This window comes from Mastigoproctus giganteus, chromosome 11, assembly GCF_048544385.1.
Source record: "Mastigoproctus giganteus isolate SK-2022 chromosome 11, ASM4854438v1, whole genome shotgun sequence".
NCBI classification, from domain to species: Eukaryota; Metazoa; Arthropoda; class Arachnida; order Uropygi; family Thelyphonidae; genus Mastigoproctus; species Mastigoproctus giganteus.
Window position 1 is genome coordinate 65,008,600 of NC_143585.1, and position 11,570 is coordinate 65,020,169.

Below are 11,570 nucleotides of genomic sequence, written 5' to 3' on the forward strand. Positions count from 1 at the left end.
TTTTTTTTTCAAATTTCGGGCCCCAAAATTAAGGTGCGTCTTATACATGGGGAAATATGGTAATTAAAGAAAACGAGAATCTGAAGAGCCGCACCTCAGGTACAGCTGGGAGGAGAGGGATGAAGTTTTTTAAGAAGTCGAATAGAGTGGGAAGGCGTCTTATTAAAAAATATAAAGTTTGAAATATTATTTTTTAATACTGAAAAAACATAACAAACATTGAATTAGATATGAATCAATGTGACTTTTGCTGCTGAACGTCTTGAGCGAGTCTCTCAACATCAGGCGAGTATGCCGTAATTTTCATCTTTAAACATGTTGAGAAACTCGCATTGTTCAGACAGTTTCTTGATTTATTTTTAGTACAGTTCATGTTCGAAAATATTAGCCCACAGAAATTCGTCGAACCAAAAACTGAGAGAAGTCGAAACGCAAATATTTTCAAATTTATATAAGTGTCCGGTAAGCTACTTCACACATCGAACACAATTTGGTCTTGCATTTTCAACTCATCTATCGCCATCCATTTGTGTAGAATTGCAAGGGCAGCCTTTTGCCTATCCAAATCCTCAATTTCAGTTTTAAGGCATTTTAGTCTTGCGCTCCACATGTCCTTGATTTTTAAGTCCTCTAACTACATTTCAAATTGTGCTTCATGTGGGCTAAAAGTTAAAGAGCCGCAGTTATGTTGTTCAAAGAGCCTGCAGCAACCTGCCGCAGGCTCTTTGAACAATCTGCAGCTTGCAAGCCGCAGGTTGCCAACCCCTGATTATACTAACGAAAAAAAAATCCCAATCACTCACATTTTTTTTCATCACCAAAAAGTGACCATCCAATTTCAACTTGAACTTGACCGAACTTGACACTTCAGCCACACTGAAAGGCAAAAAACTTATTCCAATAATATATAACATATTACCTGAAGTTAAATTTCACGAGCTCATGTTGCCTTCTATTGTTCCCTATTATATTTGTAACCACTGTTATTTGTCTCTCCTACCAGTGAAAATACAGGATGCACCAAAAGGGAGAGCATAATTTTATTTTAAATTTTCTGGAAAAATATAGAAACATAATAATAAAAAATTTTATTAACTAAACAAACCAAACACTTTTTATAACCATATAAAAAATATGTTACACTACAAAACTGTAAACTTTGGGAGGTGCATTATGGCCACAGAAGCTGATGTGCCAACAACAAAAAAAAAAAAAAAAAAAATGCCAAATAACCAACCAAATGATCAATTTAGCTTCAGCAAAAGAAAGCTGCCTTTTTTATTATTTTTTTTATGTAAATTAAACCTCGTTTCCTGTTCTTTAAAATGCTTACTGAAGTCTGATGTATTTTTAGTTCACCTCAAAACCTTTTGTATATTTTTTGGGGTTTAATGCAGGGCATGCTTACCACACATAGCACTTACCACACATATTGGAGCAGTGTGGCATTGGAGGCAAGTTGCTGCTATGGATAAAGGGGTGGTTGAGGGGGAGAAGACAGAGAGTGGTAATCAATGGACACTGCTCATCGTGGACTAATGTTATTAGTGGAGTCCCTCAGGGTTCAGTATTGGGGCCTTTATTGTTTTCTGTATTTATAAATGATATTGATGATGGTATATCAGGCTTAATGTCCAAGTTTGCAGACGATACAAAGGTTGGCAGGGTTGTCAAGGACACTACTGACACTATGCTGCTGCAACAGGATTTGGAAAGGTTGAGCAGATGGGCTTCGAGGTGGCAAATGAAGTTTAACATTGACAAATGTAAAGTACTACATATGGGAAACAGCAACCCCAGAGCAACGTATCAACTCTGTGGTACTACACTGACAGTGGTAGAGAATGAAAGGGACCTGGGGGTGGTGGTGCAGGCAGATATGAAGTTCTCTGAGCAGTGCAGACGAGCTGCAAGAGTAGCTCATGGTGTATTGTCAATGATATATAGAAATTTTTCTAGCAGGGATAAGGAGGTGATTATTCCCTTGTATAAGGCAATGGTCAGGCCACACCTAGAGTACTGTATACAGGCCTGGAGGCCTCATTTCAGGAAGGATGTAGAGCTGCTGGAACGAGTACAGAGAAGGGCAACTAGATTGGTGAATGGGACAAAGGGGTTCTCTTACGAAGAAAGGCTTAAGTTTTGCAAATTACAGTGTCTGGAAACTAGGCACCAGCGGGGTGATCTGATAGAGGTGTACAAAGCCTTGAATGGTTTGAGCATGCTCAATGCTGATGGGATTCTTCCTCTAGCTCAGAAAAATCACCTGAGAGGGCATAAATTCAAATTGAGGAAAGACAGATGTAGGATAGATGTGCGGAAATTTGCCTTTAGCCAGCGGGTGGTTGGTGGGTGGAACAGACTTCCATCCCTTGTCGTGGAAGTTGATAGCCTAAATAAGTTTAAGGCTCAGCTGGACAGGTATTTCGAACGAACAGAGGGGTGAAGTGGAAGTGGTTATTTTTATTTATTTATGTTACTTTTTTTTTTTTTTTTTTTTTTGGCTGATGCTGCATAAGCTTGCTTTCTTGCATCAAATGCCTCTACTAATGCTAATGCTAATGCTAATGCTAATTATCTTCTGTTCAAGCTGAACATGATATTCCACTAGGAAGGCTGGTAATACTTCCTGTCTACTCGAAATATTTAATTATTTATTAGATTGTATTTTCTAAGGGTGATGCAAAGTCAGAATGCTTAAGCCAGTGGTCCCCAACAGTGCACTTAGACACCTACCAAACCTTATTTGGGTGTCTGCATTTTTGTGGAAAGAGGTTGTAATGTATAATGAAGGCCATAAACAGAGTGGGGTACATTAAGGTTATAAATTCACTAGATACACCAATGCTATGTATATGCAAAGGAATGTTAGATTTGTAAACAATCCTTCACAGTGTTGAAAACTAGCATCTACCGCTCTAAACAATGTAAAGCAATCTATACGGAAGAATACTGGATACCGGGATGCGCTTCATATAAGCTTCAATACCTATTGGGGTGTTCTCCTACCCAGAGAACAACCCAACACACAAATGCCGGTGGGGTATAGAAACCTTAAAGATCATCTAATTTCACATTCATGTAATGCCAAACAATGTAAGGCTGAGAATGACTATGAAAGAAAGGCTCCACTGGAGAAGAGACTATAACCAAGTTGTGATCTGAGGTGCCAGAGGAATATTCACTTGAATGTGTACTCTGAAAAGCTGTTTGTAAGAAAAAGATCAAGTGTGTAGATTATCTAGTATTCTGATAGGTTAATGAACAATCTGTAAGAGGTCATTAGTAATTGCAAAAGCTCCATCATCTTAACCTGCTGGGTCCATGTTATTAGAAAACTGCTGGAGTTGTGAACATACATACTGCTTTGCACCAGTCACTGCCTATAGCCTTGATTCTTTAGAATTATTTTTCTGTCTCCTGTTCACATGGATTCCCTTCACTCTTAGAACATAGTATTCATATACAGGTTATTTATATATACGGCCTCCGTAGCCGAGTGGGCAGGAGCAGGAGTGCAGTAGCACACGCTCTTTGAGTAGACCGGGGTTCAAGCCCCTGACTGCTGAATACGGTCGATCTGCCAACCCGCACTGGACCAGCGTGGCAGATTATGGCCATTTCCCTCAGCATGAATTGTTGAGGAGGCTTCCATCCTGCAGTGGGTTGATAATGGCTGCACTTTACTTTTTTTTTTTTTATTTATATATTATATTCACTTAGTTTCTGCTCTTATTATTCTTGTGTTGTGGTGGATTATTGGTTTGTTTTCTATAATGGCTTCTTTTCTTTCTGTAATATTTAGCAGCTTAAAAGCTGCAGCCCTTCAAACAAGTCACTTTGTTGCTTGGTTGTTTATGAAATGCTGCTTGGCAGTCAGGTATCCTGCAGCTTTCTGAAGATTTTGTACTCATATATTCATAATGTGGGCATGAATTCATAGATGACATTTCTTCTTTTTCATTTATTTCCTACTTTATAGCACTTGTGATATTGCATTATTTAGACATCTGCTTAATCAGATGATTGTTGTAAGAACAATTCTATAACCAGCAAAAAATTTGCATTTTGATTTTTAGACATGATGAGCATTACTTTACTTTTCATTTACTGTTTCATTTACCATTTTTGTTCTTGCTGTTTTGGATTCCCTTGCAAACTGGTATTAGTCATGGCATATGATACAAGAAAGCAAGCTCATACAGCATCAGTCACAAAAAAAAAAAAAAAACTTCCCATTTTACCTATCCATTCACTCCAAAAGTCTGACCACTTCTTCCTTGAATTTATTTAGGCTATCAACTTCCACAGTGATGGATATAAGTTTATTCCAGCAATCAACGGGGCCTCCGTAGCCAGGTGGGCAGGAGCAGTAGTGCGTAGCACACGCTTCTTGATTAGACCAGGGTTCAAGCTCGTGACTACCAAATACGGAGGATGCGGAAAGGTTAGGGAATGACCACCGTATATCCCCAGAGCAATATGGCCTTAGTTGTTAATGCTCCTAAAAACCAAATAACAACAACAACCAGCAATCAACCACTCTCTGGCTAAAGGCAAATTTCTGCAATCTATTCTGCAATTGTCTTTCCTCAATTTGAATTTATGTCCCCTGAAGCATGCAATCTGAGCAAGAGAAAGAATCCCATCAGCACTGAGCTTGCTCAAACCAGTCAACGCCTTATACACTTCAATCAGATCATCTTGCAGGTGCCTAGTCTCCAGACACTGCAATTTGCGGAACTTAAGCCTTTCTTAGTAAGTGCAGCCTTTTGTTCCCCTCACCAATTTCATTGCTCTTCTCTGTACTCAATCCAGCAGCTACACATACTTCCTAAAATGAGGCCCCAAGACCTGTATGAGTACTTAAGATGTGGCTTGACCATTGCCTTATACAAAAGGATAACCACCTCTTTAGCCCTGCTACCAAAGTCTCTGTATATCACTTACAAGACCCCATGAGCTGCTCTGGAAGCCTGTCTGCACTGGCCTGCTCTGAAAACTTCATAACTGACTGCATAATTAACTTTTTAATTAATTAATTAAATTAATCATAATTAATCCTCTAATACCCTGAGTGTAGTACCACACAGTTGGAACATTACTGTGGAGTTACTGCTACCCATATACAGTACTCTGCATTTGTCAATGTTAAATTTCGGTTGCCACTTCTCAGCCCATCTGCCCAACTTTTCTAGATTCTGTAACAGCAGCATACTGTCATTAACAACTCTGCCAACCTTTGTATCATCTGCAAACTTGGACATTAAGACTGATCATTGGACAATTACCTTCATCAATATCATTGATAAAGATAGAAAACAACAATGGGTCTAACACTGGGTCTAAATTAATCATAATTAATCATTGATAAAGATAGAAAACAACAATGGGTCTAAATTAATCATAATTAATCCTCTAATACCCTGAGTGTAGTACCACACAGTTGGAACATTACTGTGGAGTTACTGCTACCCATATACAGTACTCTGCATTTGTCAATGTTAAATTTCGGTTGCCACTTCTCAGCCCATCTGCCCAACTTTTCTAGATTCTGTAACAGCAGCATACTGTCATTAACAACTCTGCCAACCTTTGTATCATCTGCAAACTTGGACATTAAGACTGATCATTGGACAATTATCTTCATCAATTTAGCATTAGCATTAGTAGAGGCATATGATGCAAGAAAGCAAGCTTATTCAGCATCAGCCAAAAAAAAAGAAAAAAAAAAAAAAAAAAACCACTACTCCCATTTCACCCCTCAATTCGTTCGAAATACCTGTCCAGCTGAGCCTTAAATTTGTTTAGGCTATAAACTTCAACAACAAGCGATGGAAGTCTATTCCACAAACCAACTGCCCGCTGGCTAAAGGCGAATTTCCGCACATCTATCCGACATCCGTCCTTCCTCAATTTGAATTTATGCCCTCTCAGGTGATTATTCTGAGCAAGAGGAAGAATTCCATCGGCATTGAGCATGCTCAAGCCATTCAAAGCCTTGTACACCTCTATCAGATCACCTCGGCGATGCCTAGTCTCCAGGCTCTGTAATTTGCAAAACTTAAGCCTTTCTTCGTAAGAGCAACCCTTTGTTCCATTCACTAATCTTGTTGCCCTTCTCTGTACTCGTTCCAGCAGCTCTACATCCTTCTTGAAATGAGGCCTCCAGACCTGTATACAGTACTCAAGGTGTGGCCTGACCAATGCCTTATACAAGGGAATAATCACATCCCTGTCCCTGCTAGAAAAATTCCTGTATATCATTGACAAGACACCATGAGCTACTCTTGCAGCTCGTCTGCACTGCTCAGAGAACTTCATATCTGCCTGCACAATTACCCCCAGGTCCTTTTCATTCTCTACCACTGTCAGCGTAGTACCACAGAGTTGATACGTTGATCTGGGGTTACTGTTTCCCATATGTAGTACTTTACATTTGTCAATGTTAAACTTCATTTGCCACCTCTCAGCCCATCTGCTCAACCTTTCCAGATCCTGTTGCAGCAGCATAGTATCAGTAGTGTCCTTAACAACCCTGCCAACCTTTGTATCGTCTGCAAACTTGGACATTAAGCCTGATACACCATCATCAATATCATTTATAAATACAGAAAATAACAATGGACCCAACACTGAACCCTGAGGAACTCCACTAATAACATTAGTCCACGTTGAGCAGTGTCCATTGATTACCACTCTCTGTCTTCTGCCACTCAACCATCCCTTTATCCATAGCAGCAATTTGCCTCGAATGCCACACTTCTCCAATTTGTGCAGCAGTCTTCCATGCGCAACAGTATCAAAAGCCTTTCTAAGATCCAAATATATAATATCAAAGTTATTCCCTGCATCCAGTTCTTTTGTGACTACATCATAGTATCCAATCAAATTGGTCAGACAAGACCTGCCCTTAACAAACCCATGCTGTGTCTGAGCTATAACTGAATTCTTGTCCAGATGATCCTGCAGTGCTTCTTTAACCAGTGCCTCCATTAATTTTCCTGGAACCGAAGTTAAACTAACAGGTCTATAATTACTTGTGTCAGCCTTTGATCCTCCTTTGTGAATTGGGGTTACATTTGCACATCTCCAGTCCATGGGTACCTCCCCTGAGTCCAAAGAAGCTCTCATAATTATGGCTAGGGGTTTGCTTACTTCCTTTGCTGCCTCCTTTAATATAACTGGATAGATCCCATCCACCCCGGGTGCCTTTTTTATGTTTATCCTCAACAATTTCTCCTCCACTTTCCTCTCAGTTATTAGAAAATCATCTAGCTCACTGCCAATGTTTACTTCACCTACGACATTCCCCTTCCTGAATAACTCCTCATGTGTGAATGTAGATGCAAAATACTCGTTTAGATTGTTAGCCACCTGAGCTGGATCCTCAACTGTTGAACCATCAACATCCAGTGGACCAATCTGATTCATCCCTTTCCTTCTTGAGTTTAAATAGGTAAAGAACTCTTTTCTGTTTTTCTTTGCATCCTTTGCCAAGGATTTCTCATAATCTGCCTTTGCCTGCCTAATCTCCTTTGTGACTTGGTTACAGACCAACTTATATCTATCATAGGCTTCCACGTCACCCATTAATTTGTATGTATCCCATGCATTTTTCTTCTCTGCCATATGTCTCATTAGTTCATCTGACAACCATTTAGGCCTGAACCTTGAACAATATTTCTTGGTTGGTATGTAAAGCCTGGTAGCTTCCAACATTAGTTCCTTGAATGCTTCCCATTTTGAATTTGCTGTTGGTAACATCATCAGTTGGTCCCACTGTATAGAATTTAAATACTGTCTCAGACCAGCATAGTCTCCTTTACGAAAGCAAAAACCCTTCCCTTTACCTCTGATGGTAGTTACCTCCTTGAGTAAATCCCACTTCAGCACACTGTGATCACTGCCACCCAGTGGTTCATTTATCTGCAGATTCCTAATGCATGAAGAATCACTACTGATAATCAGATCAAGAGTATTACTCCCTCTAGTTGCCTCCCGAACATGCTGGTGTAGAAAACAATCATCTAATAAATCCACAAAAGCCTTGCTAGTGTGTGAGTGACCAACCCACAACTTCCAGTCAATATCTGGGAAATTAAAATCCCCCATTATAAGACTCTCTGATTTACTGGCCCACTCTATTTCCCTGTACAGTATCTTATTATACTCATCACAGTCATTAGGCCTATAGCACACTCCTACTCTCAATTTTGATTTACCTATGCTTATGTCACACCAAACTGACTCAACACTGCACTGTCCAGCGATGTCAACTGGCTTCACTTCCTTGGATTTTATGTGTTTTTTAACTAATAGCATAACCCCTCCTCCCTTCCTATCCTGTCTATCCTTTCTGTAGACGTTGTACTCCCCAAATTCCAGTTCTGCATTCCTTATATCTGTGTGACACCACGTCTCTGATATCCCAACAATATCTGCCTTTGATGTTTTGAGTAATACCTCAAATTCATCAAATTTATTTACTAAACTCCGAGCATTAGTGTACACGCAAGTATACATGCACCTGTTTCTATTCTTAGCTACCCTAACACAGCCCATGTGTTTACTTGTACCGCAATGACTTCCAGCAGTCTCTGAAATATCCTGCATCTTGTTTTTCAGGCTTCTGCTCATTCCAATAGAAGCAGTGCAAGAATCTCTTTCACCTCTGCTCATGGCTACTGTTAATCCATTAGTCTTTGTTCTTCTTCTTTTGGTTTTAAGTTATTTCTGGGTTTTGCTCTTCTTCTGACATAAATTATTATATTAATATCATTGATAAAGATAGAAAACAACAATGGGTCTAACACTGAACCCTGGGGGACTCCACTAATAATATTAGCTCGAGAAGATCAGTGTCCAGTGATTACCACTCTCTCTGTCTTTTCCCAGAGTCAAATAGATGGCATATAGATTTCCATTGCAATGTCACCTTTCACACTTCTGGATTTTAGCCAATCTCTTCAGTAGCTTCAAAATTCTTCTTCTTCTTTTGGTTTTAAGTTATTTCTGGGTTTTGCCCTTCTTCTGACATAAATTATTATATTAATATTTTATGATCTTCTTAGAGTCATTAGTATTACAGTTACCTGTTCCATCACTACAGTTAATCATAACTTTATAATATACTTTTTCATGTAATACTTTAATGTTATTATACTTTACACAACCCCAGGGGATCACATCTGATGAGTATGGGCTTGGCACACCCAGGGTCTTGAGCTGGATATCATCATTCTTCTCTTCCTTGGTTATTCCCTTCTACTTTTGTCTCTTGCTCTCAGGGTAACTCGGGAATTTTTTTTTTGGCTGGTGCAGCATAAGCCTCAGACTTCCTTGCACAATATAGCTAATGTTAATATTATTATTATGGTTTTCAGCTGCATTGCACTTTTCCATACATATATGTAACATTTTCATATAATGAATAACTTACTATGTCTTCATTCTTTATATTCACTCTACTCATATTTAATAAATATTATTATTAAAAACAGAAACCCATTTTAAACAAATCCATTTACAAAGGAAAAGTGACAAGTATCATTATACTATTATTATCAAAGAATAACTGGCCACTTTAACAATAAAAAAATTAAAGGTGCGGTGATCAAAAATTAAGAAATTTTATCTAACCATCGTATGTACTATGGCAAAGAAATCAACGGGTTACTCTTTCCCTTAGTACACATGTATTTCTTTATATTTCCTAAGAATGTGGGCAAGAGATTCAAGCAGCAGTAATAGAAGGATTCTCTCCTTCAGGGAAAGTTCTAGACGTCGATGGAGAGGGGCTTCAATTTTTTTTTTTTTTTTTTTTTGGGTAGTTGTTGGCGCATCGGCTTCTGTGGCCATAATGCACCTCCCAAGGTTTTTGCAGCACTTTGATCCAAGCCCGAGGCGGGATTCGAACCCGCGACCTTTGGGTTGCCAGGCAGGCACTTTACCCACCCAGCTAGCCCGGTCAGCGAGGGGCTTCAAGTCTGAGAATACTGGGGAAAAGAACAGCAAGAGCTTCTTCATGTAAGTATTGAGCCCTCTCCCCCCAGCTCTGTTAGAATTATTATTTATTATTATTATTATTATTAGCCATATAGTTCAAGGAAGCCTGAGGCTTATGCTGCACCAGCCAAAAAAAAAAAAAAATTCCCACATTACTCAGAGAGAGAAAGAAGTAGACAGGAATCACCAAGAAAGCAAGAAAGAAAAGAATGATGATATCCAGCTCAGGATCCTGGGTTTGCCAAGCCCATACTCACTAGATGTGAGCCCCTGGGGTCGATTTTGGTCCCAAGAATCGACCGTGTTCCCCTTCTACATATTATTTCTTCGTTTATGAATAAACCTATTTAGTGATATCCTAGATGGTAAGCATAATTATGAATTCTCAAGGGAAATCTAAACACACTTGCGATGTAATAATTACGATATAATTTTTTTATGCAGGGATGAAGGGGCAGAAAAATGAGGTGACCTAATCAGTTTCGCTCACTTTTTTTTCCTAGCTGCCCTGCATTTTCAATTAATATCGATTTACATCAGTAACATAAGTTATGTCCTTTCAATTCATTTGCAGCCTAGTCACTGGTCCTAACACAGAATAAGTCAGATATCTTAATACTCTGTGGGTTCTAAAAAAAAGAATATTTTATATCCTTTTTTATTTATTTATTTACAGTGACGTCATATATCACACGGAACAAATGGTCTAAACCTATACAGAATATATTATTTGATAATTATATGGAATCCCTATATTTTTCAAATAACAACAAAAAAATCTATACAAAAAAAAATTCGTAGAAGCAATGCAGAGGATAGTAATATTTTCAACTTGAAATATTCAAAATGTAATAAATTTATTGTAACAATAATCGAATTTCAGGCAATGACGAAATTTAACCTCATTCAGAAAAGTCCACAACGTAAAAGTTAATGTATAATCAGAAACTGTAAATAAAACAGCAATAATAAAATATTCACCTTCTATTTTCAAGCGTATGTATTTCTTTAGTGAAAATTTGAAGCGTGAAATCCAGGGCGAAAACAAAAAAAAGATCCATCTAGCTACAAATTTTCAGTATTATTGTTGTAGTATATATATAGCATTTTAAATCCTGGGCGCATTATTTACATATGGAGTAAATATTAACCATTAAGCTTTGGATACAAGAAACACTGTCTTCTGTCTGAACATTATTCTGGGTGAACGCTATAAACAAACTGTCACGTGACTTCGGACTGAATAAAATTGTCCACCTACTCCAGTTAGACCGATATCCGACAATATCAATGGCCAAATAAATGAAATTAACTTAAGAAGGTCAGTCAAATGCTATTACCACTAATTAAGATTATTTAATTTCAATAGCTAACTATTCCTCATCCCCAAATGAAACAGGCCTCAGTTACTTTAACAACGTTCGTAGTTATCGCATATACATTGAATGATAAACTGTACAACGGCGACCGTCGTGGTAAGCACACTTGGTTGAGGGCACGTCCTCCTTACACAGGTTAGAAAATATCGGAGCTCGAATCCCTTTAACGACCGGTAGAATTTT

At 38.5% G+C, this 11,570-nt stretch overlaps 1 protein-coding gene across 3 annotated transcripts in view; it reads right to left on the reverse strand.

Moving 5' to 3' along the window:
* The window catches only part of LOC150078072 (transmembrane protein 184C-like), a 146,541-nt gene extending 135,287 nt beyond the window's left edge, over positions 1-11,254 (reverse strand). For 2 of the 3 annotated variants that reach the window (XM_090385285.1, XM_090385286.1), the window contains exon 1: positions 10,990-11,254. The gene's annotated coding sequence lies outside the window, so the exon portion shown is untranslated. Of the gene's footprint in view, positions 1-919; positions 1,029-10,989 lie in introns of those variants that run through there. The other variant, XM_090385287.1, reaches the window with a different exon arrangement.
* Between the last annotated feature and the right edge of the window lie 316 nt (positions 11,255-11,570).